The sequence below is a fragment of the Callospermophilus lateralis genome, unplaced genomic scaffold, assembly GCF_048772815.1.
Source record: "Callospermophilus lateralis isolate mCalLat2 unplaced genomic scaffold, mCalLat2.hap1 Scaffold_103, whole genome shotgun sequence".
NCBI lineage: Eukaryota > Metazoa > Chordata > Mammalia > Rodentia > Sciuridae > Callospermophilus > Callospermophilus lateralis.
In genome coordinates, this window is record NW_027510486.1 from 471,925 (window position 1) to 499,627 (window position 27,703).

Below are 27,703 nucleotides of genomic sequence, written 5' to 3' on the forward strand. Positions count from 1 at the left end.
TCTGTGACTGTAATATCACTCTCCAAATTATACTACATTATCTGGCAAAAGGAGATTGCCCGGGTGCTCTTAAGGTAATCAGATGAGGTCTCTGATAACAGAAGAGGAAATCAAGGCTCTGAAACTAGAAGCACGAGGAGGGAATTTTGTTCATTATTGCTGGTCTGAAAATGAAGAAGGGTCAAATGTCAATGAATGTGGTGGTCCTTAACTGCTGAGAGTGACTGCAACTGAAAGCCATCTACTAATTGTGGCTTCAGCCCTACCACCACAAGAAAGCTGAATTCATACACTAACCAAAGATGGGCTTTAAACTGGGAAGATGAGCCTGAAAGGGGATTCTTTTTCAGACCTCCAGGTGAGAACCCAGACAAACACCTTGATCTCAGAATTGTCAGGTTTTATACAGAAAATCCATTTGATCTTGCCTGGACTTCTGCACTACAGAACTATGAGACAATAAATGGAAGTTAGTTTAACAGGCTGAATTTGTGGTACTTTGTTACATAGCATTAGAAAACTAGTTTAAAATATCTTCAGAATCTACACAGTTACAATCAACACTTTTAAAATTTAGGTATGTGTGTGTGGTTTTTATTTGTTTGTGTGTATCAGTACAGCTAAGAGGCTAAGAGAATATTACTTTTTCCAGGTTCAATGTGTTTATATCCACACAAAGTTCACACACACACACACACACACACACACACACACACACACATATAAACTCTAACCCATATGCCTTATGCAACTGCACATCATAAACATCCTTTCTGATTTGGAAAATAAATAATTAAAATTCTCTCTTCAACTGCTATTAAATCTGTTTTGTATGCTTAACATATTTATCTTTTATTCCGACATCTACCAGAGTACTTGTTATACAGTGATCACTCAATTAAAATCTGTTGTATTAAAAATAAATAGCGACACATGCACATATGGAGACAGAGTATTTCCATGAAGCTTTATGTTTAAGGGAAAGCATGATCATGCTGACTTGAAGGCAATGTAATATGGGCATATATGAGTCTTGCCTCCACTAAAATTCAAGATTTTTAGGTTGTTTTACCTTATCTGAGAAGCTTTAAAATATGGAAGAGTGTTAATTATAATTCTGTTACTAATCAAGTTTATCCAGCAAACAACATCTCTCGTGCTTTATATTTTTTCATTGATAAGAGAGGACTATGAACACTGAATAGTTATGACCACTATTAGCTCCTATGATGACTTCATCACATTAGAAAATATTTTTATCCATTTTGGCATTATATATATATATATATATATATATATATATTTATGTATGTATAGATATAGATATATAGATGTAGATGTAGATTAATAGATAGATAGATAGATAGATAGATAGATAGATAGATAGACCCAAGATATCTGTGATATTTATGTCACTCTGGTGCCCTGAAAATTGAACCTGACACTACACTCAGGATTGCTGTCTGGATTAAAGGAGGTAAACTATGCAAGACTCAAACTACAGCATCAGATCATATTAACCATCCACTTTGTTTTAATAGTAGTTATCATCATTGTATTGTAAATATCATTTTTTTACATTTAACCAGGGCAGAAATAACATGTAATATCCTAGCATACATTTAATGTACTTGGGAGGCCATGGGATAAATGGTCTTGTTTTAATGTACTCAGAAAGACTACCTATAAGCCTCATTGGACATAGTAGTCCCTCAATAAAGAGCAGCTGATTAGTTTCTAGATTTCTTAAAGAAAATGTAGCCATATATTTTGAAAAATTTAGTTTGGTGACAAAATTTTCCTCACTATTTATGTGAAAATGCATAACCTGTCATTTATTTCAAACACTGAATTTTCTAATATGTGCTTATTTGGAAGAAAAATAGAACAGAATTCCCCTAAGTCCCATGAAGATAAAGATGCTTTTGCTGTTACTGTCAAATAACATGTTACTTTACTTCCCAGTCCCATGTTAAATTTAGAATAAAAATTATAATAATCTAACATAGATTATAATAACATAGCATAGAATATTACTTATGCAAGCTATGAATAATATAAATTGGTTGTATTTATAAAAAAAAACAGTTGAAATGCAACCAATATTCTACCAAATGGTACTTTAGTCAAGCATCTGAGTTTAGGGTTGGTGTTATAATTAAATATCAAAGAAGGCCTTCAACTGCATCTCTAAAATTGTGCCCTAAATCACCCAGGGGAGAGTCTGGCAAACCTACATTTTAAGACGTTGGAACATCACATTATACATCAATTTTTGAAAAAACTAATTGTAGTATATTACTGCTGATTTTTCACTGAGAGATATTTCATTTGCATAAGCATAATACTACATAGTTAAATTAGATATTCTTAGACGTTTAATCATAACAGAAATGATTCCTTTAGTCCATAGGAAACTGATTGGATCTCATTTCACACATTTTTAAGTGTAATTCCTATAATCCTTATAATACTAGTATTCTAGTATTTAATAAAATTTACTATATATCTTTAAGGAGAATAGGAAATTATTAATTGCTGAATTTTTTGTATGCTGTTATAAATTGAGATTTAATGGATATGTACTAGGGTGCTATATTTGAATGCTGGACTGTCCTAAGAAAATACTACACACGAATGGCTTAAACAGAAAAATTAATTTTCAAAAAATTCTGGAGCCTGGAAATCCATGTTCAATATGCTGCAGAGCTGGTTTCTTCCTAGGTCTACTACCATGGCTTGCAGAGGGTTCCCTTCTTGCCATCAATTTTCATGGTCTTTTCTCTGTGCACAAGCTTTCTTGGTAACCCTTAGTACAACTAAATTTCCTCTTACAAGGACAAAAGTCAAACTAGAGAAGGACCCACTCTGACAACAACATTTTAACTTAATTACCTCTTTAAATGTCTTTATCTCCAAACACAATTACATTTTGAGGTGCCTGGGGTTAGACCTCTATCTTACACAGGAATTTTGCAGGGATACAACTCAGTCCTTAATGTATGCTACAGTAGCAAGTAAAGAAAGAGAAGTTATGGGTTGCTATACTAGCCTTGTTACCTGTAAGCTCTTAGTACCTCAGATTCCCCTGCCTCCCCAAGTCCACTATGCCTAACCAATCTTTCTCAAAAGGGAATAGAAGGATCAAGTGACTTTTAATGATTATAATATAAAAATAATTCCAACAGAAACTATAGAAGTATAAATTATTACACTTATTTGTTTACAAAACAGTGCATGAGCCTTATGAATGCAGGCTGACTTCTAAGATGAGTATATTAATAATTATTTTTCTGATGTCAATTCATTCTGAGGTGGTGGGATGTATTTGTTTCTTCTCTGCTGCTGAACACTTTGGAAGATGTGTCTGTTGAAGGATTCTCCCCTCTTATATCTGACTCTTGAATACTGCCCAATGAATAATCTTTGTAGACACTCAGATTTATTTCTTCAGAAGAAAGAAAGAAAGGATAGAAGGAAAGATTGAAAGAAGAAAGAAGAGAGAGGGATTGGAAGAGGTAGGGAGGAAGACAGGAAGAAGGAGAGAGGGGGAGGGAGGTGAGAGAAAGAGAGAAAGAAGTTGAATGGAAGTTATAATCTACATTTACTGAGTTGATACACTCCCAGAGCTAAGTCCAAAGTTTGTACATTTTCACAGATTTTTTTCTCCTCTGTGAGCAATGTCTACCATTTCCCAAATCAAGAAAGCTAATGTTATGATATATTTAGAAAAAATAAAATAAAAATTAAAAAAAAAACAACATAAATCAACCCCAAGTCCATGCCACTGCTCCAATCTGAATAGCCACAAGATAGCAATTGGAAGAATGATGATACTCTTTGTCCTGCTGTACATTAAATAGACACAGATTAGAGTTTTATATCCTACTTTCAGAGTGGGATGGTGAAAGACATGGAGAAAGGGGGAGGGAGGGAGGGAGGGATGGAGGGAGAGAGAGAGAGAGAAAGAGAGAGAGAGAACATGAAATTGCCATTAAAAATAAGTTCTTAGAATGCAACATCCTTTAGTGCTTCATTTAGCAAAATATGTCACTTTAGAAGCCCTTCTGAGTGAAAGTCAAATGTAAATTTTATACAGTGACTATAAAGAATAAAACATCCTCCGGGAAGAAATGTGCTCACCCATGAAAGGTAAGAAACCTCATCCCCAACCCCAAGTGCTAGATTAGCTGAGGATAAATGATGGATTGGATGGTTCCTGGGAAGCCTCCCAGCTCAACCTTCTGCTTGGCCCCTGCAGAGCCCTGCAAGAATGCTTGTTTACACTACATCATCCCTTAAGCCAGGGAGATTTGCACCAGCGATGTCTCTGGAATTCATCTACTTAATTTTACCCCCTTTATTTTACATCATTTCAGAGTTTTTGTTCCCTGTTGTTTTCAGTCCTGCCTGAGGGACATGGGTCTTTTTATATTCTGTGACCTGTGATCTTGAATGAGAAGACCAGGGAACACTGACTTCTTGGGTGAAATGGCAAGGCTCTTTGTCATTGCTGAATTGCTCTGTCTGTGCCAGTCACAGGGCATTCAGTTCTACCACCAATGCCTCCAATTAACCTTCCTTGACTTTCAAATACCAACTGGAACAGGTTGTGGGGCAGAATGAGGAGAAATGTCACCCCCTTATTCATGCGTACTGTGCTGGGGAAATGAGCCAACATTAGACAGGCCCTTTTAATTTACAATTATTTTCCCACCTTCCTATGTCCCCCTCATATCAACTCTTTAGTGATTTTTTCTTTAATAAAGAAGGGTCAATGCTTTTGTTCTTCCTACTGCTAAGGATAGAAGCCTCAGAATAAAATGAACAAAACAAAGGAATTGAAAGAGACATAAACTGTTCTCATGGATCTCATATGCTTTTTCTTTAATCTGTAAGATTACTTCAGCTTCTCTACCTAACAAAAATCTTGGCCCTCACATAGTACCTCATTGCTAAGTGACCTCTAAATCACCATTACTTAAAAGCAAGGACCATACTTCTTTCCATTTTATTGTTCCTATAGTCTACTTTCAGTGCCTTGTTCTACTTTATATTTTTAAAAGGCAGAATCTGTTTGCTAATAACCTCCCACCTGAATTCCATTTTATTTTTCTGACCTGTGTCAAAGAAAGAAAATTTAGAAGGGAATTATAAAAGGATTACTACCTTATATCCTACGGGAAAGGTCAGTATATGAATATATGAAGTTCATTAAGATCTGAATGTCTAAATAAGGTGTGAAATAACACAACAATGGAAACATAATAGAAGTAGTGGTCAATTCATGTAGAGTAACATCTAACCTAATGACATGATCCATTTTCATTTTTCATAAATGCTTCTATTCCCATAACCCAGGAGACATATTATTTTTACCACATTGTTCAATTAGACCTGATCATTCCAATTTTACATTGCTGTATGTATTGTACTTCTGGAGTGGTGAGCTCCTACAGGGCAGGGAACATTGTCTTCAATTTTATATTTGTGCTAAATCGGTCATGGACACATCTGCACTCCAGTGTTTACTGCAGTACTATTTATGATAGCCAAGATATATAACCAATCTAAATATCTTTCGCTAGAAGAATGGAAAAAGACACACTAGTGTATATACACACACACACACACACACACACACACACACACACACACAATGGAATGCTATTCAACCCTGGAAAAGATTTAGTATTTTCAGTTTTAATAAAATAAGTGGACCTGGAGGGCATTTATGTTAACTGAAACAAACCAGGCACAGAAAAACAATGCATGATATTACTTACATATATAATCTAGAAAATCTGATCTAATGGAAGTTGAGTATGGAATGGTGGTTCCCAGAGGTTAATTAAGTGGGAGTCAGGTGGGAGAGGAAAAATTTGATCAACAGATATAATGTTACAGTCAGAAGAAAAAAGTTCTGGTATCCTATTGCACAGTACGACGAATATAGTTAATAATAATGCATTTAAAAATGATGGAAGTGAGGATTACAAATGCTCTTCCTATATAGAAATGATAAAAGTTTAAGGTGATCAATATGCTAATTACCTTGATTGGCTCATTATACATTGTATATAAGAATTAAAACATCACACTCCACCTTGAAAATATGTATAATTATATATCAACCAAAAGTATATTAAAGGGAAATTCTCAGTAGAAAAAAACTTAAGTTTTCTATGTATAATTCTATACCATTTTTACAAATATGGAGAAAAAGAATAACCAAATAATTCTATATTCTCTATTTTATTTTCATAATGATACATAGATTTTTTTTGCTGATCATTAAAATAAAACTAAGTTCTCCCATGGTTCAAATAAAATACACTGAATAGTAAAAATTTTACTATATAAAATTAAAGCATTCATGAAAACTAAAAATCAAACATGAGAGAGGTTCAATGTTATCCTCTTGGGGCTCTTAAAGACTATACTGAAAATTAGATTTTACAATAGCTAGTATGCCATGGTAACTTAGCTGAATATGTTAATTGTAGTTTTTTAAAAAAATAATTCCTTTAGGAATAATATAATTTTAAGAGTAAGATAAAATATAACACACCATTTATGTTAGATTTGGATTCTGCATATTTGTGGTAGTTGAGGTGGGGGAAGGTAAATTAAAAATGGTTAAATTTTGACCTTTTTCCCCTCCCCAAGGACATGCATTACCTTCTAAAATGGGTAGTTGATTAAAAAAATTAACCTTCTTTTGAAGATTACAATGTTTGCTATTGTTTATCTTTGCTAACTCCATCCTGAAAAACATGTGCAGTTGTAAATTACAAGGGCATTACATAATGAAGAGTATCCATATTTTGATACTATACCATGATTTTTCATCAGTAATTCTTATTGTCATGTTGGGACATTATTGATAATTTAGAAACTTAATTACTGTTTAGACATTTTTGTATACATACTCACACAATATGTACACATGTTCTTATATTTTTAAATTGGCATGCATTTTCACCTAAAGCTTGGTCATATTCAAAACTAAAATGGATAGAGATACAATTATATAAGATTTGAAATTGAATAGAACTGAGTAATAGTCACACGGTGGGCTGAGTTATGGCATCCCCCCAAAGTCCACATCCTAATTCTCATTTCCAGGAACACTGCAGATGAGATAAAGAGCAGATTTTGAGGTGGGAGATTAGCCTGTGCTGTATACAAAAGTTTCTTATAAAAGGGAGGTCACAGAGGATTAGACTTGGACATGCCCTGGAAACAAAGGTTGTAGCAACTGAAGAGAGGACCTAGAGGCAAGGGATGCAGGCAGATCCAATAAACTTGGAAAGAAAAGGAAAAGAATGCTCACCCAGAGCCACCAAAAGAGCTCGTCCATGAGGACACTCTTTAGGCTACTGACCTCCAGAATTAAAAAAAAAAATATTACAAACTTGTATTGCTCTGAGTCACTTGATCTGTGGTGTTTTGTTACACCACCAACAAAATGAAAACAAAAAATTAGGTCCACAGGTTCATGTCCAAGCCAAGATATAACACATGGAAGTCTCATCAAATGAGTCAGAAGTAAGCAAATTGCCAGCTATTACTCCAAGAATTTAAAGGCCTTTTTTCTCTTAAGTCACTATTCCTTAGCATCAACACTAAAGTAAAAGACCTTCTCTTCTTCTTGATGTCAAGAGTCAGCAAAAATATATTGACATAGGACTAAAGTCAACAATAATAACTAGAAAGTCATTGTAGAATTTTATAAAAAATGATAAGTATTCAAATAACTGAGCTATTTGAGTAATTAATGAGTTGTGAAGTTTGTGTGTGTGTGTGTATGTGTGTGCATTGTGAATGTATTTTTATACTTGGAAGATAGGGAAATAATTGACAATATTCATGCCAAAAATGTAATTAATTATATATATACTTTATATTGGCTATTACCAAATTATTCATTCTAAGCCTTATTAAGCACAAAATGTTTTTGGAGCTACTAATGGTAATTCACACTTACAAAACCATCTTACATAAAACTAAGACTAAATTGAAAATTTGAAGAAATACTTTATTCCCTGAAAGAGCTTTTCTCATTCATCATTACTATCATAATGGACAAATGAAAAGTACCTCTGTAAACATTTCAAATCCAATTTGACATTTAATTTTCAAGGAGAAAGTCAGTTTTTTTCTTTGGTTATTTAAACACTTGTGTATTTCTTTTGTTTTTTTCTAGGCAGAGATATGGAAAATCATAAAACAGACAGCATGGAATTATTTGGAACTGTTTGTTTACCAAGACAGACAGACACACACATACACACACACACACACACACACACACACACACACAAACACAAACACCTGAGTAAAAAGTCCATTTCTTTTTTAGCAAGAGTCAAATATATATATTTGGTAAAATAAGGTTAATACATTCAACATCATTAACTATAGTTTTTATCATTGAACACTTTGTAGTGTTCTTTTCTGAAATTCCTGTAAAAATATTCTATTTTTTTTACCTGCCCTTTCTCAAAAGTCCATTTAAAAGATTCATCATTACTTCATCTACACTACATTGTTAAGGAAGGGTAAAATTCTGATGTGTCTTCTTTGCAAAAGGAAAACCTAAATTATTGACATTTCCCTGCAAATTCTATTCTCTAAATCCTATATGATCCTCATCCAATCTCCCAGGGGGTAGCAAATTCACATCTTTTTTCTCATCTCTAGACTTAGAGAGATGTGAAGCAGATGGTTAGGTTTTGGCTCCTTCAGGGATGATGCAATATCTCTTATCCATTATGCTGTTTTATAACCATTACAATTTTACTTATCTCAAGTTCTTATTTTGACTTTAAAATATTTAATTCAATCATAAATTTCTTTTTATCTATTTTAACAATTTTTAAACTTATTTAAAGGGTTTTAAATACTTATTAGATATAAAGCAATTAGAATATAATGATGAAAACAATAGGTTCTCTTCCCACAAGTTGCTGATGTTTTAATAGAGAAGTCTACAAAATTCTAAACATTTACATTAATGTGATGTAGTTAGTAATGCAGTTGTGCTCACGTGTTTTTTGGAAGAGGATCAAAATAGAGGAAATATACTTTGGCAGACCTGGAATTAAGAGTTGAGATGTGTCAAAGGTATTATTGCATAATAACAACATTTAATAGTATTGAAAACCCCACTTCTTGTTATGGAGGCAGGGAAGGTGGCATGCTTGCTTTCCCAATCTCTTGCAACTAAATCATGGACATGTGGTTCAGTATAGATTAGTGACAGTAGAGGCAAGGCATCTGTTAGGACTCTCCCAGGGAAAGTTTTCCTTTTTACTCCGAGCAAACTTATGAAGGGAAAACTCTCCTGCAGGGCTCTTGATTGTGAGCAGTTCAAGTCTGGGGTAGACATAGCCATCTCGAGAATACTGAAATTAAGCCAGAAGATGATGACCAAAAAAGGAATGGTTGAATGGAAAGATGTTCTGCATGTGGGTCTTGGAAAATATTCTTGGACTTCCCTGAAGTCAACCCCACTCTTCTATACCATTCTGAAGACATTTTATTAGATTATATGATAAACAGCCCTATTGTTCCTTAGCCAAGGTGAGTTGGCAAATTGTACTACCAACTATAAGTAATGGATGCATGCCTCAGGGAAGCATCAGAAAAGGTCTTTTTAAAGCAATATAATGAAATGATATGAGTTTACCACACTGGCTAGGTGGAAAATAACAGGCTAAACAAAACAGGATGATCACAAATGGGCAGCATGATGCATCAGAGGAACATCAAGTAACTCATATAGCTTAGTTTTAGTCAGATATAAATTAGGTTGAATATTCAGTTTATTTGCTTGATTACAGAGTTTGAATGCAGTTTTTGTTTTTGTTTTTGACATTTTGAGAATGCGAGTGCTCTACCACTAAGCAATAAACCCAATCTCAAGTCAATATTTCAATATGCTTTTCATAACTAGTCAAACCTCTTACTCTTCATTGTTTTAATTTGGCAGATTTTGAAAATAATTTTTGGTGTGGGAGATAAAAATAAATACCATAAATAGTATTAATGTTTATTAGATAAGACAATTCAGAAAGTTAAATGGTTTTTAAAGTACCACTTAACTGCAAGATCAATATACAAATAAACATATCACTAACAAAAAACTTGCTCTCATAATCTTTGAAGGAATTTTTGTCAGGCTGGCATTTACCTGCATTTTTCGAGCAATGACTTGTACATTTGGAATGTGTCTAGCAGCACTACCTAAAGGCACTAAATGGAAATGGTTCATCCCCACACACTTGCACATGCACTAGAGATACTACTTGCAAATCATATACACACTGCTAGTACCTACCCCACACACATGTGACATCAAATTTATAGTTCCAAAATAGGCCTCAATACTTCCTTCCAAAAATTCTTCTTTCTAATAATAGCCACACTCCCATGTGATTGAGTCTCAGCTCTATACAGGTAACAACTATTCTCGGAGAAGTAAACATGGTCAATCATTTATCTATAATTTTGTAAATAAAGATAAATAGAGGCATTTATGGTGATGGGAACAATCATGTACAAATATCACAGATGAAGACATTGACTATGAAGAGCTAAAGTGTGGCAGAGGTCCACCTTTTTATTGTTTTATCAAGAATCTCTTTTCTTAGCATGGTCCAAAATTAAATGTGGAGTAATTAACTTTTCACTTTTGCAATACTGGTTATTGAAACAAGGGGTACCCTACCACTGAGCTACATCTCCAACCCTTCTAATCTTTATTTTGTATTTTGAGACAGGGTCTTGCTAAATTGCCCAGACTGGGCATTTGCAATCCTCCTGCCTTAGCTACCTGAGTCGCTGGGATTACAGGTATGTAGCACCATGACCAGCTCCATCTCTTTTAATTTCATCTCCTTCATCAAACAAATACTCTATGGGGAAATATAAAAAAGACATTGGTGTTCACAGACTGGTTGCCCTTTTGTAGACACATAATCAAACCCCAAATGATAAAGTGAGAAACATATCTTTTTTATGTTGATGTGACAGGACAGAGAGGTCTTAGGTAGGCAGGCTTGTGTTATTTGGGTAATTGTGAAATATGAAGAAAAGGTCAATGGGTTTCCTAAACTTGACTCTAAGTAACACAGATAATTAAGTACGTTTCTACAGAAGACACATGTCATGGGAATTTAAATGAGTTTTAATGAAAGTAATTATTACTTTATCAAAAGAAAAGGTTTAATGTAAAATTTTAGTGTTAATAGGAAATTGGGAAAGTCAGTCATGGGGGACTAAAAGAATATAAATTAAGCTTCATAATGTTATAAGGAAGAGATATAAGCATACATATTTTCTCTCATGAAATGTTTTTTCATTTTTCTATAATTAAGAAATTTCTGAAAAACAGTATATTTTAATATAACAAAACACATACTAATAGTATGATACCATAATATGAAAATTGAAACGTTATTATATTCAGTAGGGAATATTTTGATTGCATACAATATATTTAATTAAAATAAAAATAAAGAATACACAAAATAGAAAATTATCAACTCTAATATATACCACCTCCAGTACATATGTGATTGCTATTTTATTTTTTCATATTCCTGCACTTTTATATACAAAAAAATAAAAAAACATTATGAAGATTTTTTCCAAGAGAATGATAAATATATTACTCAGTGTATTATCATTTATACTCAAAAATTAGTGATACACCTTCATATTGATAATTATAGTTCTGTGTATTAAATTTAAGAAGAACATAATAACCATTATGTGAATTTTTTATATTCTTGAAAAGTTTTTTTTTAAAAAAATGGAAAATAATGTTCAAAAATTTAAAGTTATAAAAGCTCTGTAGTAAATTTTGGTCACTTGTCTGATTTTTAAAATGAATTACTATTTGAGTAAAATTGATATTTCTCAAAAGAAGTATTTGTAGAATTTTTTGTAATTATACTAATTTCCGTTCAAATATATTATCAAAATTCATCTTACAAATGTGCTTTTCTCTCACATCCTAAACTTACTATGTTTCATCTTTGACAGTCCATAGATATTCACATTTTAAATATTTGAACCCAAATATATTCTTCACATTTTTTGACCATTTTCAATAATATTTAAATTTAAGGAATGGAAATGATAAGAGATGATTGAAGAAATTCCATGCAGTAATATCTTCATGTCCATCACAACAATGATTTTTTTTTTGTTTTTGTTTTCAGGAACGTTAAGTTTTAAATAAGATGTTACTTCACTCTTAGTTTATATTCTTAAAATGCCGAATCCTTACCAGGAAGATAATTTCAGAGCTCCCTTGAGGTAGCTTTCAGTGCCAATGCATAGTTTTAAGTTCTTTGGTTGAATAATCTTCCAAGATGATCTTGCAGTATATATATAGCTGTCCAATATATGGGAATAACCTTGTCCTTTACTTCCCAAAGAAATCTTCAGTAGGATTTCCCAAAAATGTTGAAAATGTATTTCTCTATGAGCTGGGCCCAGTGGCACAGGCCTGTAATCTCAGTGGTTCAGGTGGCTGAGGCAGGAGGATCACAAGTCCAAAGCCAGCCTCAGAAACTTAGAGAGGCCCTTAGCAACTCAATGAGATCATGTCACGAAATAAAATATAAAAGGGCTGGGAATATGACCCAGTAGCTAAGCACCCATGGTTTTAATATCTGTATCAAAAAACTAACAAAAAACACCTTTTAATGTTTTTTGTTTTGTTCTGTTTTGTTTTGTTTTTTTAAGGGAGGAGCACTCAAAATACTTCCCCTGTTTGGGGAAAGCTAGGCCCCTAGCTCTGCCACCCAGCCTCCAGTATAAGGCCATTGTAAAGCCCTAGGTAATATCTGTAGCATCAGGTGCCTAATGTCACAAGGGAGAAGTGCTATTCAGGGAACACAAGAGAGTTGACAATGAAAGAACCTTTCAACAGAGGGTGGACTGAAATACAGACAATATTCAGATCTTGTTTGAGCATCAACTCTGATAGAAGACAAAAGAATGAAAGAAGTGGTGTTTTTTTTTTTTTTCATTTGATATTGTGAAACTTCTATTACGTTACAATTAACATACTTAAAGTGAAATCTCATTCAGAGTAATGAGTCATAGCACCTTTTGACATATCTTAAAGCTAAATTTCTTTGTAATATCGATCATACTTTCCTTAAAATCATGCATGTATACACAGAGGCACAAAGTACTGATTAAAAAGTACACATGTACATATGCTGTTTAGCTTTATGAATTATAAATCATACAATTATAAATCATTCATACATCTACATTTTTATGTGATAAATATATTTATGAATCCTTAAAGATGTGTAAAAATATATATTATAAATGTATACATGCAAATGTAACATCAAAGTTCTCTTCATTCTGAGTAATGAAGACTTTCTTTTTTTCAGTTATATATAACACTATGTGCCAAAAACTTCTAGTCAGTTCAATCTTTTAAAGTGTAGGATTTGGATCCTCTTTTGATTTCAACATTTATGATTTATTTTTTTTCCCATTCAGAGTTCAGCAAGTTGTAAAAAAAAAGAAATCATTCCTAAAATCATCTGAATACCATAAAAATTTGGGCTTTTTTTAATTAAAATAAGCCAAATTTGGAAGTGACTTGTGAATTACATGTTCTTCTCGGTGACTGAGGAATAAATGGGTATAGTTTAGAAATCCATTGGCTTGTTGTCAAGTACCAATCAGCAAATGACAAAATCTGTGCTCAGCAGAACAAAGTATAGCAAGCACTATGGATGTGATTATAAAACAAAATGGAAGTTGGATTCCACAATAGTTAGTTTTTGAGGGATTATTAGCAGATGACTAGGAAGATAATAATGTATGAGAGCAAATATGAGAGCAAAAGCAAATTTTTGAAGATTCTATGCTTTGATTTATATTACCTATTAATAATGCCTAACTTCTATATGATAAAAGTGAGTATCTTCCACTATAATTAAGTATAATTTCTGAAGTACTTTAAATGTTTAACTATTTTAAAATATATTTAAAAAGTACTTAATGAGAGATAAGGAAAGTTAACATTTAAATAATAAAAATTAAATTAAAAAAATTATAAGTGTTTGGGGCTGGGGATGTGGCTCAAGCTGTAGCGCGCTTGCCTGGCATCATGTGGCCTGGGTTCAATCCTCAGCACCACATACAAACAAAGATGTGTCCACTGAAAACTAAAAAGTAAATATTAAAATTCTCTCTCTCTCTCTTTAAAAAAATTTATAAGTGCCATGTTAACTATATTTGTTAAATTTATGAACTCCCCAAAACATAATCTATATTTAAAAAGACTAAATTAATTTTAATTCTTTCAAATTAAAAATCAGTAAGTTAACAAAATATCTCATTATGTCTTTAATTATCTAACTTATTAATTATTATTCATTATATATGTTTATATTCTTGTTTCCCAAGGACATTTATCACTTCTTTGATGTGGAACTATAAACACAATTTTGTAAATATTATCTATTTTAGACATTCTTCAACAAACATTTTAATTAATCATGATAAAAATGATTAAAAACTACTAAGAAAACACATTTCTGTCTCACTTAAATGATAGCAATGTGGTAATTCACTTTAGAAATTCAAATATTTTTAGACAAAAATACATTTCAATTTCTTGATGTGCAATGAGAATGCACTAAATATCACTATATACAATCTAAATAAAATTTTACTCAATAAAATATTACATAAGAAACTGAAGAGGTGTGGAACAGATGTTATGGAAATTGGTCTTTCTATAAATATTGGGAAAAAATATTGAATATCTAATATTCCCAAGAGCTCAGACACAAGATATCTGTTAAAAACATGGCATACTTTAAAGAACTCCCACCTTCTCTTGATTTCTACCTGGGTCCCAATAAGGTGTTGTCACAGTTTTCACATGATGCCTCACTGTAGTTAAAAGTGAGTGGAACAGAGAGGCATATGACCTAAGATAGAGATGTAGTCTAATTCAAAATCTACCAAATAAGGATGACAGAAAGTAATTCCCACTGTCTAGTACACTCCCTGTTGTAGGAAGATAAGGAGTTAACCAGAATACTAAAGAGAGATTTTAAAGTTGTAAAGAAGCTATGAGATTGAAACAAAACCAACAAAACAAATAATAAATATAGAGTTGGGATCAAATGAGCATGAGTCAGTTATTTACTAGCTATATCATTTTGGTTCAGCTATGTCAGGGGAAACTTTAGTTGGAAACCTATAAAAATTTTTCAAACTGATGAAAAATGTATATAATATAAAGTATAAAATATTACTACCTGGCAAATCAAATAGGCAATATATGTTAGCTAGTATTATTATTGCTCCTATTAGATATTTAATGACATTTTTGTCACCCAACTGCTTTCTATTACCTGAGTTAACAGGGTGTTTAGACATTCCTGTGTTTCTATCAAATCTGACTTTCTAATTGTTCCTGAGTATCTGTAAGTTCTAGCTGCAAATACAAGATTTTGATTTCTCTTTTCCCACATGTACTTGAATTAACTCAAGTAAGAAATACACTTTATTGTTGTTGCTGTTCTTAAGAGTGTGTAACATAAATAAGAATTACAAGGAAAATAATTGAAAAAGTGATTTATCAGAAGCTGCATTCCACTGCTCTGTTTCTCTGACAAGGTACACACTTGAGTATAGCAGTCTTTTTTGTCCTTCTGCTACTTATATAAAGAAGGAACTGGATTGAGAGATATTTAGATCTTACTTTTTGACTTAGTTCATACAATTTAAAAGAAAGTTTTCAATAAAATTATTTTAAATGTATGTGTGAGAACTTGCTTATGCCCAAACTAATTATTAAAAACTTTCATCAATTTGATTTTAAATATTCTCTATAGTTCCAAAGATATAAAGAAAATTATTTCATTTTGAGAGATTTTTGGGTTGGGCCAAATATTTGCAAATTTATGCAAATGCCCTATAATAAACAGAATGAAAATGTCACTACTGTCAATGGCAGAAAAATGTTGGGTAGTTATGTGAAGGTGTGAAGGGAAGAATAAAAGTCCACATTTTAAACTAAAATTCACATTTCACTAGGCTTATGTAATGTTTATTTACATTCAAATTATATACTTAATTGATATGATAAACTGTAAGTATTCCTTCTCTGATGAAAATTTTAACCTTGGAAATTTCTACAAAAACCTAAGTTGGCTACTCAAGAAATATATATAACTGAAACTCTAATTCAAGAAAAAGCACCAGTTCCAGGGACATCCAGAGTTCTAATAACCTGTGGTCTTTTCCTTGCCTCATTTCCACAATAACCCAACCAGTCACTCAGTTCAGAATACATGCTATGTGTTGTAAGCACATAATTACAGAAAGAGTTTTAACATCTCCTTAATATTTGTCTATTTCAGTGATTTACAGTGGGAAATAAAGCTAAAAACTTTTCTCTCATCCTAATGTCTCAAACAGCTCCTTCGGTGGGAGTATAATTTAAGTGTATAAAACACCTGCACTAGTATTCGTTAGTTTATGTAAGTATGAAAAGTGTGAACTCAGTGGATTTTCACATTGATACAAATGTGAAAATCAACAGATTAATACAATCCATGTCACAAAAGTTTCATGTAACTTAAAAAAAGAAAAAAGTTTTATAAATGAGAGGGTGCGACACTAGGTTCCAAACTGATCTCCCAGTCTTTCTTCTGGGCAAGTGGCTCAGGGCTCTGTCCTCATTTTCCTCATCTACAAAAGTGAACATCAGAGGCTGGGACTGTAGCTAAGTGGTAGAGCACTTGCCTGGTACATACGAGGCCCTAGGTTCAATCCTCAGCACCATGTTAAAGAAATAAAATAAAGTTATTAAAAAAAAAACGTGAACATAAGCCAAGGGCATCTCTAAAATCTTCCCAGTGCTAATATATTTTAAATACAGTTCTGTATATACATATACACTGAATTATTATGAAAGGTTTAATTTTTTATTCAAAATTTTCTGTAGAGAATTTTAGTTTCCTTAAGATACATTAAATTCATACTTAATGTTCTTGTGTTTGAACAAATTACTTCTACTTTATTTATCTATTTTCTAATTTGTTTACTTTTCTAATTTCAAAGAACTAATTTGCAAATTCAAGGATTAAAACACACCTACTGCTTTATATATTTAAGTATTCTGGCAATATAAATCATATCTTAGTAAAGTTGACTTTAAAAAATATGACAAAGTTTCTTAATTCAATTTTAAAATATTCATTGTAACATGCTTTTAAAAATTTGGGATAAAGAGATTTAATTTGGGATTAAGAGATGAAGCCTGGCTGAAATGATTATTCAAACCTACAATACATCTATTATATATATATAATTTAAATCAGGCAGTGATTTTTTTCTCTTTTTTCAGTACCAGTACTAATTCCAGAGATTTTTAAGTAAAAACCATTTATGTTGGCATGTTACAAATTTATATACTTATGTATAACAACCTTGTTATTGTTTCTGGTGTTAAATCATATATTATTCTATTATTTTGACTTTATATACATTTACTTATTAACAATATGATGAAGATGTTTTACTTGGCATCTTCCTTCAGTTCCTCAAATCAGAGGGAAAAAATTTTGAAGAGAGATATGCCAAGCAGGATATACGCACTTCCTCACTGATTTGAATTTCAGATCCTCTACATCAAAATCACGGGAATGTGGATTAAGTAAGCAATTTTTGGTTGTTGGTTAGCATCTCTTGCTGTTAAGATACAGAAACCAAAATTTGATATAGGTCTTCATGCAATCTTTAGGCACATTAAAATTTGGGGATCTCTAATGCACAGTGTCTATGTTCCTCTGTTAATATTAAATCATGTGTTTATATAATTCAGACATTATTCTAAAAAAATTTATCTTCATTACATTTAAAGCAATTCAATACATGACTCAGAGTATCCTTGAACTAAAACAACTAGATCTCTTTTGTTAATGAAAGACCCCAATTATTGACACTAAAGCCCAATTGTGCTAATGAGGAAAATGTCTAGTATCTTGCCATTGACTCTTCTTCCATGTTTTCCTTTACAGATTGCATCAGTTCCTACAGAAACAGACCCAAGTGTAGTGGGCTCTGATTTCTTACTGTTACTTGGGCATTCTTTAAGGGAAAGGATATAAGATCTCAAATGAAAAATTAAGTATAAAAACAGTTATTTAAATGTGAAAAGATTACAATACATTAGAAAAATTAAATCATATTACATAAAAAAACAATTAATTAAAAAATGAACACAGGGCTGGGGTTGTGGCTCAGTGGTAGAGTGCTCACCTAGCATGCACGAGGCACTGGGTTCGATCCTCAGAACCACATAAATGTAAAATAAAGATATTGTGTCCACCTAAAACTTAAAAATAAATAAATATTTTAAAAATGAACATAATGTTTTTAAGAATTAACTCACGGATATAGCTCTATAAAATATTTTCCCCATATTTATTTTACCTAAAATGACTTTAATTGTCTTTTAATCATGTTTGCTGCAAAGAGACTAGAAATTTAATCTAGTCTTTTCTCTTGAATATTTGATCAAGTTTTTATTATCATCTTTGACTTAGAAAAGTTTCCTTAAATCTCATCACATGTTATTGAAAGACCACGGAAAGTACATGCTTATCAAATTTTTGGAAACCTCTCTTATAGCTGCAAGATTTGAAAGAATTTTCCACAAATTAACTTCTAACTCTACTTTTCAAATATTGTTCCTTTTTCACTACCTCCATAAAGTGCCACTAAGATAATTCATATTATGACCTGCCCTCTGGCTCTTTACCTGCATGCCGAAATATTAGGAGAATTCACCCAGTGAGTAGAAGCTAACCATCTGCTTGCTACATACATATTACATAGTAGTGGTGAAAAACTGAAGTATACACAGGGTCACATAATTATTTCACTAAACACAATTTAAACATGTTATGTCCGTATTTCCCTCAAATAAGACTCCCAAAATGTCCATAGTAATTCTCATCTCTGACTCATTCTCATTTGTATTCTCACCTTTCTAAGTAATAGGCAATACAGTTCAGTCTTGGTTCTATTTCTTTCTCTTAATATTCTTCTGCAGAATGTAATTCACCACTGACCATTTCACTTCTCTGCTTAAATTCTTCATAAACTCAGAATTTTAAAATGTCCAATATTGTAAACAAAGAGCAAGGACCTCTAATCTGAGCCCTTGCCTAATATCTCCCTTTTCCTTTTGCAAACTCAGCAGTCTAGCCCAACCTGTCTTATTTGTGGTCTTTCATTACTTCAAGCATTTCCTCACCTCAGTGTTTTGGATTTTATATGTTTTACTTAGACCACCCTCCTTTCCACTTTCATACCAGATCTACCTTGTAGCTCCATTAAAAGTCAGTTTTTCTGTGGAACGTGACTCATAAGCCCCATCACAGCTCACTCTTGCACACTTGATCAATTGTCTTAATTACCTACTTTGCTTCCTAGAACATAAGCCTAAACGAAAGCAGGAATTATGTTTTGTTACTCATGCTGCATTACATATACAAATGCACAAGTACTTACAGGAATAAGAAAACTGAAATGAAAAAAAAAATCTAATGGAATCAATATGTTGGGGCATTTTTTCTGAATTCAGTAAATACTTTAAATTATCTATAATTTGGTTTTCTTATGCATGAAACAGGAATAATAATATGTACTTCCTGGTTGTATTTTGAAAATTATAAAACATTACATATGAATCATCATAGTCTGTGGCATTCAAACTGTGAGGTTGCAAAACGAAAGGATATTATTAATACTTATTACAAGATAAAAAATTAGCTTTATCTCCTCAGTTCTTGAAAGTACATTAACTTTGGCTAGCTGAGAATACATTCATAATTTCAATTTCCAACCACTGCTTAAGAAATCCTAATACTTTTCCTGCTCGCTCCCTTGGTACCTCACTTCAGTTCCTTGTCTTTCTACCCTGGAAATCCTGGCCAATGGTCACTTTGATGGTATGGGTAGCTTGACAAGTACTGAAGTCCCATCCTTACACTAATACTGTAATGGTCTTTTCTACTCCTATATGATATTCTATTCTAATCAGCTTTCTTCTTCACATTATTTTTATAAGAAATAGTAGCTTTTGGTGATAGGGTAATTAGAATAATTACTATACATTTCTTAAACATCCCCTATCCCCAGCTTATTTATGATTTCCTTAAGAACTAATACCTTTGCAAAATTCTAGTTTATAATGAAAATCTGACTTTGATATTGACTTATAATAATGGTGCAATTTTATTCTCACATACATGCACATTTGTTAAATAAACAGAAGAAATAATGAATAAAAAAGTTGAACTGGAAAATAAAAACAATACTATTTAAATCAAGGCAAGTGGATGGCAATACAGTCTTTCACAAAAATACCCTTTCCTCTCTTCTAAACTGTCTTTTTGTGAGTTTCAGAAGGTTGTACTGTTTTGTTAAGTTTAAAATAATTTTGATGACTATTTTGACAATGCATTCAGTTGAATCACTCTGTGATCACAAGATTCTTGAGCAGAATCAAAGTCACAGAAAGAGTTTAATGCCATGAAAATTAAAGTGCATCTGAAATACAGTCCATTAGTTGTGAGCCTACTTTTTCTCACAGAAGTCTCATCAACAATACAGAAAATGGACTGAATATGTATTTTCAGGCATGATGAGAAAGTATTTCCAAATGTATTATGAATATTAGAGGGAAAGACTCATCAAACATATTTTAAAGTAAAACAGTGACAGAGAAATTCTATATTACCAATTAAATAACATTTGTATAGCTTCTTAGAGTCAAATCCTTCCCTAAGTTCACACTAACCCTAATAACCCTTAGACAAGAACAATTTAGCAATGAGAATGAACATCAAATAAAAGTAGCAATATGAGATTCCAGAAGCAAGCCAATAGAGTAGAAGTATCACTATCATATTTCCATCACCTAGGACATAAAAAGAATTCAATAAATAGTGGTAAAAAAAAAAGATACATAAATGGCCGTTTTAATAGAAGTATTTATAAAAGGTTAGGGTGTTGAGAGGAGGGTACACATTGTTTCTTTCAAGGGTGAAGAAAGGCAGAATGAAATACAAATGGCCTGGACAGAAAGGATGAAGCTGGATTTCTCATGCCTAGACAGGAATGGCACAAGAGGTAAAATCTACCCCTGGGAAAAGACTAGGAAAAATCAGAGATACTTCATGAAGAAGAAATAGTTGAAACAAAGTTACAGAAATACAGGCTACACAATCTCTCCAGGTAGGGGTCCAGACTTATGTGTGTAGTGAGCTTGACAAAGCTCTGAGATGTGGCAAGACAATGGTGTCCTAGTTATAAAGTACAGTGCTTGGTATGCTTAACTAGATTGTATTTTATTTCATCAATAGAAAAGAAAGACTGAGTATTTAAAAACAGTGTTTTAAAGAAGCATCTGGCTATGTTACAAAATAACTTGGTGAGCAGTTTGGAAAATAAATCTAAAAGAAACTCTTCATGACAATAAGCTCCTTAAGAAGGTATTTCAATACCTCCCCAGGGAAGGGTCTAAACCAAGGTAGTTAAAATAGGAGAGGAGAAAACAAAGTGGTCATTTCAGAAGTAAAACTGGTGGCACCATATGGACCTGTAGGAAAACATAACAGAAAAGCAAGTTTTTGTGGTGTCAGTGTTTTTCTGAGTGGATGAACCATTAAATGAGCCAGGAAGTGAAAGGAACAAACAAGTAGGAAAGATCATGAGTTCTGTTTGCGTGGTTCAGTCTGCAATTTCACAGATGGAGCAAGGAGGATTGGAACCAACTGATGATGCACGTTTGGAAAGGAGAAAACTAGGAAACCTTCAAATAACTACGATGATGAAAAAGAAAAACCCTACTTATAGTAGCCTGAGGAGGTGCAGATGAGAAAGTAACTGTAGAATGATATTTCCAAAATAAAAAAGAACATACAGGTGAATAAAATTGACTTGAGGCTGGAGGGAATATTCTGGCTTACTTGTTATATTTCTTTCTTTCTTTCTTTTTTTCTAGAAAATAAACATGGAAATAGATCTTACACTTAGGATATAAAACCAAGGATATATAATAGATGTTTTACAGAGAAATCTCATAATGGAGTTAATAGATATAAGATTAGAGTAAAATGTTAAAAAGGTAATCTATAAAAATGGTTTTTGAAAAACAGAAGAACATTTTAATAAGAAGTTAAAGTATGTTTTAAAAACCGTGGTAGAGTGGAAGAGAATTGAAGGATTTATTTGATTATTTTGACTGTAGGGTAAGTGGAATTGGGGTAGAAGCGTATCAGGGTAAAACTTTGTAACTGCTCTTGTTTAAAATATTTTTGAAACTGAGAATTATGCAACGTTCTTAAATAACTCAATTCTGGTTCAGTAATAACATTTGTTTTTGTGGTTAAATTAATATTTCTAAGGTAGCATTCAGTAAACTCTAACAATTCTCTCCCAAGATTTGAACAACATCATTACCCTTGTCTTCAGACTCCTATCAAAGTATTTATTTCTTCTTCTAACTTTTTCTACTTTTATAGGGTTTTGGGTATCACTAACTATTGTCTATCCTAGAGGAAATTATTCTAACACCAAATATATTATCATTGATATCATTGCTTGAAGAAGGTCAGTATCATTGATTCATGTAGCTTGGCATGGATCTTAAGAAGTCAGTAGGATCCATGTTTAGATGCTTGTTCCTCTATGTACATGTTCAATGCCTTTAAATTACCTTGTTTTCTCTTCATTAGGCATTCTAAATTGTATCAACTGAATAAAGCAGTATATGTAAAATATAGAGGATTTTACAACTATAAACTCTTGGCCAATATTTTTTGGGGGAGCGGGGCAGGTGTACCAGGGATTAAACTCAGAGGCACTCAAACTCTGAGCCACATCCCCAGGACCGATTGTGTGTGTGTGTGTGTGTGTGTGTGTGTGTGTGTGTGTGTGTGTTTTATTTAGAGACAGGGACTCACTGAGTTGCTTAGTGCCGCTCCATTGCTGAGGCTGATTTTGAATGCTAGATCCTCCTGCCTCACGCTCTTGACAAATTAGGATGGCCAATATTTTTATAAGGTAATATTTCCTCCAGATAAAATATCATCATTTCACTATTCAGTGTTTGCTGATGCCTCATCCTCTCCCACCGTACTTGTCTAAGAGCTAGCTGTTTGTCTATATGCTTTGTTTTTGCTAGTAATGAGAATGATAGGATATGCAGAACTGAAAGAAGAATAGCGAAATTGATTTACTTTGGAAAACAATCAGAGAACAGACAGAACAGACAGAACACAGAACAGACTCAGCAGATGAGTGAAGGAGGCAAAAGTAAAATTCAAGAATTAGTAGAATAAAGAGGAAAGAACAAAAGTTTTGTGGAAATCATGGAGGAAAGGATGGGATGTTAGTATGACTTGTTCTGTTTTATGCAATGAATTTTTTGGACTAATTATCAAAGGTTTCTAGTACAAAGATTCTGGCTATTTCTTTACATGAGACAACACAGGGCTGTGATATCTATTATTTTAAGAGTTTATAAAAAATGAGAGACCATATCTCAGTTGATAAATTATTGTCCAAATTATTTTACCAGAGTGAAAAAATTTTATGAAAATTTTTTAATACTAGATATGTGTTGAATATCTGATAAAAAATCAAAAGAATGAATAATTTGTTTTTTTTTCCTTCCAGAGACACAATACAATGGAACAAATCCTATGCATACACTATGAAATACCTGCCTAAAAAGTGTTTGTAGTTGGGAAAAGAATCCTGTATATAAATTTACCTTTTGAGAAACTAGAAAGACTTAAATCCAAAGGCAAATTGAATTGAAATGTTTGTAAGAGGATAAGTAAAAATATTACAACTATTTATATGCACTGATTTAATTTACACTGCTTTATTGGTATTTATTAGGATGATTATATGTGGCATTAAATTCAAGTTTAAAACTACTTGGAAACACTTGTATAGGTTCATTGTTAATTGTAATTGAAAGCATTTAACTTTTCAGGCATATAAACAGAGAGAAAATGTGAAATGGATATATCTGTTAAATAAATTCATGCAATAAAATTTATATACTCTTGTTATATTTTTTCTGAATTCTTTATAGGGGTTCATGTTTTCTTATATTTTTTAAATCCTTCTTCTAAGCAGGAAGGATCTCGCAGCTGCTACAGATAAAACTAGCATAACTGGCAAATATTAAAACTGTCACCTAAAGGAAGCTGGGGATCACCATTTAGCCCTTCAAGCAATAACCTGCAGTATAATTGTGTAACTCATATATCAATTAATTTTATATTACTGTCACACATGACACTAATAGTTAACACTATTTCTCCATACTACTATCTTAATTAGTATGTATTTGTGCTGAACATGGATATCTCAAGATCAAGTATATTCTATAAGAAAAATAACTAAGCTATTTTGGCGAAATTTGTTAGAAATGTATATATTTAAGAATAGAAAGTTTGGGTCTTATTTTTAAATCTTTGTAATTAATGGTGCATTTGGGCCAATTACTTAAGTGATATACCAAAAATTAGCTTATTCTAATTTGAACACATGAACATATATTTGTTCTCAGTGATTTACCATAAAATAAATAATTTTATGTAAGTAAATTAAACTTGAAAGGAAGAAAGATGCTCTTGCATTTTCAACAACTCATTATTTTGGGGTGGTGGGAGTGTTGGAGGATTCAGAGAAATGAAGTTGATGTTGACATTATTCAGCATTTGTGAAGGACTGGAAAAGACAAACACATTTAGATGATCAGAATATCTGGAGAATATCCCAGGAAATGGACTGGCAGGGAAAAGTAGCAAGTGCTATTCAAGAAACAGTAAGGTACAGCAAGAAGAGATAAATCAAGGTGAATTTATAAATTTCATCAAAAAAAATTATTAGTGATGGACAGACACCTTACTTTTCAATTGTCCTTTTTCAATCTTTACACTATCTGTTTGTTAGACCAACATTAGAGGATCTTTCTTATCCTTCCACCATTGTGTTTTTCTATAAACCCTTTTGAAAAAATGCAAAAATGTACATATGCAAAATATATCATTGTGAGAAAAATTTTAACTGTCATAATCATATTAAAGTGTCCTTGACCTTAGAAAATGAGTGGAAATACTGATTGATTGTCTTAACATTTCTATAATAATGTTGCCTTTGTGAACACAGATCAGTTGAGGCCACAAAACAAAGTTCTTTGCAGAAACAGAATTTTTTTTCTTTCATCTTTGCATCTTCTGGAGTACTTCCTATCATGCTCTGTACATTGTAATGGAAGCCAAGTACTGCTGTCTGCATGAGTATAGAATGGATAGATCGATGTGTAGATGAAGGGATGGAGGGTGGATGGATAGCAGGGTGAATGAAGAGACTAGATGGATGAGCTGAGAATTAATTTTTGTAGTACTGGACAATTAAATCCCACAAACATATTAACCTGAATGATCTTTGATTAAAATGCAGCTAAGAAATCAATTATTTTCCATCAAACTCAGAATATGCAGTTTTAAATAATGTCAAGAAGAACTGAAACACAGAGGACAAAGTAGGGAATAGGAACAAAAGCTGACTCAAGAAGATTCTCATGAGTTTAGGAAAACAAAGGTGGTGACTTGTCCCCCAGAGTTTCACATCTCATATTTACTTACTAAATGCATTCCTTTGGTACCTACCACCTCTCAGATCTTGTATTACAAGTGGAAGATAGAGAAATTCAAAGCTATTCTAACTACAATCTAAGCTACATCACTGCCTAGTGAAAACATAGATATATCAAATAAAATATTATCAGTGGAGTTTTCAACAAAATGCAGTGTTAAGGAAGTAGCACAGACATGACCCAGCTGACTTATGACTATGAGAGCACTGCATTCAACCTGGGTACTTGATAGAAGTTGTGATTATTCTCATTGATTTATTTCCCAAGGTCTCACCCTCCTGTCTTCCATCTCAGCATGAGGTTACTTCCAGCCTGGTTCCTCCCACATCACTCTATTGAATAATAATAAGTCTGGTTTACTTTTGACATTTGGGAGGAAAAAAATTAGGGAATCAGTGATAAGCACAACCTTGAATACATCTTCCTTCATAGTCATCATATTTGGACATTTGATTTCTCACATACATTCTCAGTGATGCTTGTGTGGAGGACTTTCCTCAGCATTTTGGTTGAATGATTCAGCATGCCTGAATGACTTGATAATTGAGCATTGATATACAAATTGTAACCTTTCAGGATGAATTTCACTTATTTGCTCTCTCAGTGGAGAAAATGTTTTAAGGCAGGCTAGATTCATTTAGGCCAGAAATCCATTCACTTTCTAGGACAGTAAAAGTTTTACATTTGAGCTGAATTGGACTCTTCTAAAGCATATAGAAAGGAAATTTTAATTGGAGTGGGTGAGAAAATTGATGGAAAAATTTGTATTAGCATTCGGTCTTTCCTTTTTCAGCTAAGAATATTTTGTTAGGTGAACACTCTACCACTGAGCCACAACCCCAGCCCTCTGAAATATTTTGTTACAACTTCAAAAATTTATGAAATTGAGTAATTTGGCCCATTGAGTGCTAGCTTTGGTTTAGATATGAAGTGTTCCCCCAAAGCTTGGGAGACAATGCAAGAAGTTCAAAGGAGAGATTATGAGGTTATGAGAGTCTTAACCTAATCAGTACACAAATCCACTGATAGGGATTAACTGGGTGGTAACTGTAGGCAGGTAGTGTGTGGCTGGAGAAGGCAAGTCAATAAGAGTGTGCCTTAGGTTTATATTTTGTCCTTGGTGAGGGGAGCTCTCTTTCTCTGCCTCTTGGTGTCCATGTCCTGACCTGCTTTCCTCCAAAACACTCTTCTAACATGACATTCTGCCACATATTGAGCCTGGGCAATGAAGCTGGCAGTCTAAGGACCGAGAACTCTTAAACCCGGTACACCCAAATAAATTTTTACTCCTCTAATTGTTCTTATCACATCTTTTGGTCACAGTTTTAAGAAAGCTGACTAAAATAGTGCTTAAGGAGAACTACTGAAATGTAAGGGTTGCAATTCTTGTTTGCAAAAAAAAAATTGATTACTTTTGGTTTTTTTTTCTTTATATATTTAAGTTGCTAGACAGAATGTATTATATTTTTGCAAAGATGTTTTAAGTCCTGAATAGATATTCATGTTATTTTTACTAGATTTAAAAGAGATCTGAGTTACATTTCCTCAATGCCTGAATCCATTCGATTTTGTTGAAAAAGAGACTGTAGATAAACGGAAAGGATGATTGCTAACATGTACCTTTTATAATGGGAATGCCAGTCAAACAAGGAAAATTGATTAATGCTTCTATCAATTGTAAATTAATGTTCCCCAACATGTATGACTTACTTTTCATATATAAACGCACAAACATTGATCACTGATTGTGCACACATATTGTAAATGCAGCCCAAACACTGAGAGGAATCATATCGTAGGTTATTTAAAATTACATTTGAGAAGTTTAAAAACTTTACATTTTATTAGGAGTCTAATGTTGAAGCCAGTCACCATAAATTAACCTGAATAATTCCCTATAGATACTAAGTAGTAAAAAGTAATTACATTGCTCAATCCTACTCAGCA